Source organism: Cyprinodon tularosa, unplaced genomic scaffold (assembly GCF_016077235.1).
Source record: "Cyprinodon tularosa strain WSP-4 unplaced genomic scaffold, ASM1607723v1 ctg450, whole genome shotgun sequence".
Taxonomy (NCBI): Eukaryota; Metazoa; Chordata; class Actinopteri; order Cyprinodontiformes; family Cyprinodontidae; genus Cyprinodon; species Cyprinodon tularosa.
The window spans coordinates 266,614-273,366 of record NW_024039175.1 but is presented as its reverse complement, the minus strand read 5'-3'; the positions used below and the strand labels follow the sequence as shown (position 1 = coordinate 273,366).

The 6,753-nt window shown below is 48.2% G+C and overlaps 1 long non-coding RNA gene across 1 annotated transcript; it reads left to right on the top strand.

The window, feature by feature from the left end:
- The first annotated feature begins 2,420 nt into the window (after positions 1 to 2,420).
- LOC119793400 lies at positions 2,421 to 3,581 on the top strand. The gene is made up of 3 exons (XR_005282089.1): positions 2,421 to 2,587; positions 2,664 to 2,881; positions 2,953 to 3,581. It is a non-coding gene; the product is annotated as an uncharacterized LOC119793400 (long non-coding RNA).
- The last annotated feature ends 3,172 nt before the right edge of the window (positions 3,582 to 6,753 follow it).

The following is a 6,753-nucleotide window of genomic DNA, read 5'->3' as shown; positions in this document are numbered from 1 at the left end:
TCTGGTGACAAAAAAAACAAACAAATAATAATAAAAAAAACATTTGGTTTTTTACATTCGTTAATCTTTTTGTTCTCTTTTCCTCTTTGTTCACATTTCTTTTCAAATTAGTCTTTTAAGTTGTTTTCTTGTACTCTGTAGATAGTGTCTACTCGTTGTTTTGTGTGATTTGAAAAAAACTGTTTTGAAATTTTGTGGTGGAGATCTATATGTATGCTTATTTGTGAAAAAAATTAAACTGAATACATTCTTTACAAAGATTAATGAATAATATCAATAAGTAAAAAATAGGACATAGGTCTGCCTTCATGATGATCCATATTGCTCTACCATAATGTTCTTACAAGTTAAAATCTAGGATACAGGAGAAAATGACATTAAAAAATAGATGTAATAAGTGTCTTAATACTCGTATCCATTGCATTAAGGAACCTAGTAATATTTGCAAAATGGTGATGAGGATCATGAGAAATGTTCTTAAAAACCTCATGAGGCTCCACCTTCCTGCACTGCATCATGGTGAAATGATATCCAGGTCACAGGAGAAGTTGATGAATAGCGGCCTAAGATGGTTGAACTCCTGAGCATACACACTCTTAGAATAAGTTAAGGCAGGACAAAAAAGTGCTTACATACTGCATAGTTGGAGAGATGGAGGAGAGACGGCACCGTTGCAACAGAATTCTACAGAAATGCCAAAATATGTTTAGAGTTAGGTTGCACAGACAAGCCAAGTATGACTCATTGCAAAGTCATAATAAGTAATCTGTGGGAAACTAGGCTACGATCGATTGCTTTGGACAACCTACAAAGTAAAACAGGATAATCTGGAGAGTTAATTCCTGCAGTTTAAGAAGGTTGTGCTGACAAAGTTAAGAGACTTTTTCCAGAGCGTAGATAGTAGACATAGAAATATCAGAAGCTTAAGCAGTGACCCAAAGGGCCTCAATTTAGTAGCAAAGCCTGCTTTTAAGTACAATTGATTATTAACTAAACTCCCAAGATATATATTTTAGGTGATGTTCTTCTGAAATGATCATTAATATTACCAAATTAAACATAAAAATTAAAGCTTCATAAAATGCTCTTTGATGGCATTAATTTGTTGTTATTTTGATTCTATTACATAAACATGTAAACACTAAGAACAACAGAGTGTTTACTGTGTTGTCTCTTCATTTGGATAAAAGAGGTAATCATCTTTATTGAGCATTGCAAATGAACATTACTGCCAAATCTCTCTTCTGCATTCAAGCATCCCTAAAGGAGCAGTGGGCAGCTTGCAGCACCCGGAGAGCAATCTGGTGCTAAGAGTCTTGTTCAGTGACCCAGAGAGGCAATGTGTGGGGTTTGACCAAGTACTTGCAGTTGTTTTCAGCATACAAGCACCCTGTTCTAAACACTAGACCTCCCACTCCCATAAAAATTCTAGGGTATCTATCAAGCAATTCCTTGACACACAGCACTTTCTCAGATCTGGTTGCAAGAAAATGTTTGTTTCTCTCTGGTTTGCTGTCCAGCAGCACTGGGCCAGTTTAAGAGGAGGGGTCCCATGGGTGTGTTGTGTCATCTTCCTCTTGTCCACCCATACTATTAATCATAATCATCAGATCAAATGAAAAACTACCTTGCAACACTGTTTGGTATACATAGCCTCCCTTTGTATGTTGCTGTCTGGAAAGATAACATCAGATAAGATAATGTGACGGATATTTTTAAGCCACTTTGCTGTGAGAAATTTGAAAAAAAAAAAAAAAAAAGATTTTGGTTGCAGCAGTTGGAATGATCCCAATGCCAGAAGCCCCTTTCTCTTCTCGTCTGCCTGTTTCTTCTCCACATAACAGCATGCTCAGTGCTGTTGCGAGTTGTGGCTGCCCTGCGGATGTCCAAAATAAATGCACTCTGCTTTTGCAAAGTCTACATGGTGACAGACAGTAACACATGCAAAAATCCTCATTTATATACGGTGGTCTGTGACAGTTCTGCACTGCTCTGAACATTATTTTATAAGATGTGCATCTACATTTAATTAGGTGTACACAGTGGTACGTAAAAACTAAAAGCAGACAGTGAAAAACACACATTGTATTAAACTAAAATTTTGAAGTAAATGTGCTTATTACTTGATGGCTTTCTTGTGTTTATATGTAGTGGGCATCTATCAAGCTACTATTTTCGTTATAACTTACAGAATTTGTTTAGATAGCCCACAGCATGCCACCTACTATATCTCACCCTAGCCAAGTTATGGTAGCAACTAGGCTTTATAGAAAGTAATACTTGTATAATACTGTTAAGCTGTGCTTATAAAGATTATATGCCAAAGCTTTAAAAGATCCCGAATTCTCTCATCAGTATGTCATTTCTGGGGTAGCCCGGAAACAAGCCTTTTATTTCAGACATGTTGGAGTCGGTGTCAGGACTCAGCAGGTAGTGTTGTGCTTTTTCTGCCCCTGCTTTCTGCACAGGTGACTGGAGTTGACTGGTGGGCGTGGTACACACCTGAGGCTCGTTCTGTGGTTACCTGTCTGCGCTATAAAAGGAGCTCTCTGACAGCTGGAGGATGCCAGAGTGTTAACCTTGTGTGGTACGCCTCAGTTGGCCACTGTCTTTGACAGCCTGAACCTTTCCTGTTTTGATCACCTTTCTCCTGTGTCTCCTAGAACGCTCCCTCGACTCTAAACCTGCTCCGGGCGTTTCCCCAGTGCTCGCCTGGTGTCTCCAGCTGATCGCTGATCACTGCTCCCAACGGCGCAGCTTGGATCCTGCACGAGTTTCCCCGGCCCGCTCATCGGTCACCCAGTCACCGGATCACCTCACCCAGGCAGCGCTGAGTCCGCTCCTCCACACCACCTCCCCAGTGCGCTTTCTGAGCTCAGTGGTAAGCCTTACGCACCTCTTTACGAGCGGCCCGTCCGCGGCGCGCTGTCTAATTCGTCTCTCCCTTTTCAGCTCGTGCAAACCCCGGTCCCGTGACTCTGCCTGACGCTGACTCATTGTTTAGTTTTCTCGTTTCTCTGAATTTATTTCTGAGCTTTAATAAAACCCTGAATCTGCTTCCTGTCTCCCGAGTGTTGTCTGCATGTGGGCCAAACACGTGAAAAACATGACAGAAGAACACTCTGGCCAGTCTGACCCAGCAGACACACTCGGGAGAACGCTCTCTGCCCATCAGGAGCAGCTTCAGGCTCTCCAACTAGCCATGCAAACTGCGCAGAATCAGCTGCAGGGGCTTACAGCCCAGATCAGTCAGCTGTCTGACACGTTCTGCGCTGCGTTCCAGACCTCAGCCTCCGCTCCCCCGAGCGCAGCGAGCGCAGCCCCAGAGCCCACACAGATTGAGCCGCTGCCGTCAATCCCTGAGACCTCCTCCCCTAGCCCTGAGAAGTTTTCTGGGGACAGCGGGGACTGTGGAGGATTTTTATTTCAGTGCTCCTTAGTTTTCAATCGTTCCCCGCGAACGTACCCCAATGATGAGGCAAAGATCTCTTTCATCCTGCGCCTATTAACAGGGCGAGCATTAAGATGGGCTGAGTCCCGCTTTCCCGACTGCCGACGTTTCCGCTGCACTTTTGATGAGTTCCTGCAGGAATTTAAAATTATCTTTTCGGCCGAGACCGATCCGGTACAGCAGTCCCGACGCCTTTTGACTCTCAGGCAGCGCGGCAGGCGCGTCTCTGATTTTGCAATCGAGTTCCGCACGCTGGCAGCCGCCGCGGGCTGGGAACCACACGCTCTAAAATCTGTGTTCTACCAGGCTTTGGATGAACCTCTCAAGGATGAGCTATCCCGCCTTGAGGAACCGACCTCCCTGAACGATCTGATCGCGCTGGCCATCCGTTTAGACAACCGGTTGAGGGTTAGGGAAAGGGGTCGAATGGAGAGACAGTCCTTTCTTCTGCCGCTCCCTCCTTCCCCAGAGCGAACCCATCTCCGACCCGTTGCTGCTCCTCCTTCTTCCCCGGAACCCATGCAGGTGGGCCGGGTACGCCTTACTCCAGAGGAGAGGCAGCAACGTATAGATGCAAGGTTATGCATATACTGCGCGTCTCCTGAGCATTTTATTAATACCTGCCCAGAACGGCCAAAAGACCGTGTCCGTCGGCTGTAACGAGGAGGCCGGCGGACCACGCTGAGGACTCGTTCCCCACATCTCCTCGTCTCTGTTTGCAAGCGACCATTCTGACGGCCCATAAGAACTTTAACCTTTCCGCCCTGGTGGATTCAGGGTGCGACTTTAATTTGATCGACCAAGCCCTAGTTCTTCAGGCTGCGGTCGAGACTGTTCCGTTACCCACTCCCCTCCAGGTTTCTGCCCTGGACGGAGGAAGTCTTCCCCGTATCACTCATCGAACCAAACCCCTGGAGGTCGTAATTTCAGGTAACCATAGGGAGTTAACCTCCTTTCTCGTTTTTCCTGTTAAACACGCCCCGCTCGTCTTGGGTTATGCCTGGTTACAACAACACAACCCACACATTAACTGGGCTGACCAACGCGTCGAGTCCTGGTCCCCAACCTGCCTGTCTCGCTGTATGCAATCCGCCGTTCCCATTTGTCCTACTTCTGTACGGACTTCCTCTGATGTGGACCCCGTTAATTTAAGTTTGGTCCCTGAACAATACCATGACCTACAGCTGGTTTTTAGTAAAGCCCAGGCTGAGTCATTACCCCCACATCGACCGTATGATTGCGCAATCGATCTCCTGCCGGGCGCGCCTCTGCCAACTAGCCGCCTTTATAACATCTCTCGGGCCGAACGACAGGCACTAGAAAAATATATAAAAGAGTCCCTGGCATCCGGCCTGATCCGTCCTTCCTCCTCTCCACTCGGAGCTGGCTTTTTCTTTGTGGGGAAGAAGGACGGCTCCCTCCGCCCATGCATTGATTATCGCGGGTTAAACTCGATTACTGTTAAGAATAAGTATCCCCTACCACTTCTTTCCTCTGCTCTTGAACCGGTCCAATCCGCCACTATCTTCACCAAATTAGACCTGCGCAATGCTTACCACTTAGTTCGGATTCGTCGGGGGGATGAGTGGAAAACGGCATTCAAGACCCCGCTTGGTCATTTTGAATACCTGGTTATGCCCTTCGGCCTGTGCAACGCCCCGTCAGTCTTCCAGGCCCTTGTAAATGACGTCCTTCGAGACTTTCTGAACCTATTCGTGTTTGTCTACTTGGATGACATCCTTATCTATTCTCAAAACCTCTCTGAGCACCAACAACATGTGCGGCTGGTTCTCCAGCGGCTCCTGGAGAACCGCTTGTTTGTTAAGGCTGAAAAGTGTGAGTTCCACAAGTCCTCAGTTACTTTCCTTGGGCTCATTCTGGAGGGAGGTAGGGTCCGATCTGACCCAGAAAAGATCAAGGCGGTCCTCGATTGGCCGGTACCAGAGTCACGGAAGCAACTCCAACGCTTCCTTGGCTTCGCCAACTTTTACCGACGCTTCGTCAGAGGCTATAGTCAGATCGCTGCTCCCCTCCATGCTCTCACGTCGCCAAAAACCCCTTTCGTCTGGAACCCTGAAGCCGGCTCTGCGTTCGCCACGTTGAAGGAAAGGTTTTCCCAAGCTCCCATCCTCATTCACCCTGACCCTGAAAAACAATTCACAGTTGAGATAGATGCCTCTGACACAGGTGTGGGCGCGGTCCTTTCCCAGTGCTCGGACCGTGATCAGAAGCTCCATCCTTGCGCCTTCTTCTCCCGACGTCTGACCCCCTCAGAGCAAAACTATGATGTAGGAGACAGAGAGCTCCTGGCCATTAAACTGGCCCTGGAGGAGTGGCGTCACTGGCTTGAGGGGTCCGAACAACCCGTCATCATTTGGACCGATCATAAAAATCTTGCTTACCTCCAAACCGCCAAGCGTCTCAACCCCAGGCAAGCCCGCTGGTCCCTTTTCTTCTCTCGGTTTAACCTGTCCATTTCCTACCGTCCAGGCTCCAAGAACCTGAAACCTGACGCCCTCTCCCGTCTATATGCACCCCAGGACTCTGTTAGAGAGCCAGCTCCCATCCTGCCACCCACCTGCTCCTTTGGTGCCCTCCACTGGGAGATTGAGGATCTGATCAGACAAGCTCAGCACTCAGACCCTGACCCGGGTAACGGTCCTCCTGACCGAACCTATGTTCCCCTCTCTGTTCGCCCCCGTGTAATTCAGTGGGCCCATTCAGTTAAATTCTCTGCCCATCCAGGCATTAACCGGACCCTCTCTTTCATCTCCCGGCACTTCTGGTGGCCTTCTATGCCTAAAGATGTCCGGGAGTATGTCCTCTCCTGCCCAGTCTGTGCTCAGAATAAGACCTCAAATAAACCCCCAGCGGGCCTTCTTCAGCCACTGCCTGTACCTGAACGCCCTTGGTCCCACATTGCTTTAGATTTCGTCACTGGCCTCCCAGTGTCTCAGGGCATGTCAACCATACTCACGATCATAGACAGATTCTCCAAAGCCTGCCATCTTATAGCCCTCCGTAAGCTCCCATCGGCCCTCCAGACTGCCCAGCTCCTGGTGAGGCATGTCTTTCGCCTCCATGGCATCCCACAGGACATTCTGTCTGACCGTGGTCCCCAATTCATTTCTCAGGTGTGGAAAGAGTTTGCCACAGCCCTTGGGGCCAGGTATTCCCTTTCCTCCGGGTACCACCCGCAGACCAATGGGCAGACAGAACGGCTTAACCAGGAGCTGGAGTCTGCTCTCCGCTGCCTGACTTCCACCAACCCAGCGGACTGGAGCAAGTACCTCCCCTGGGTC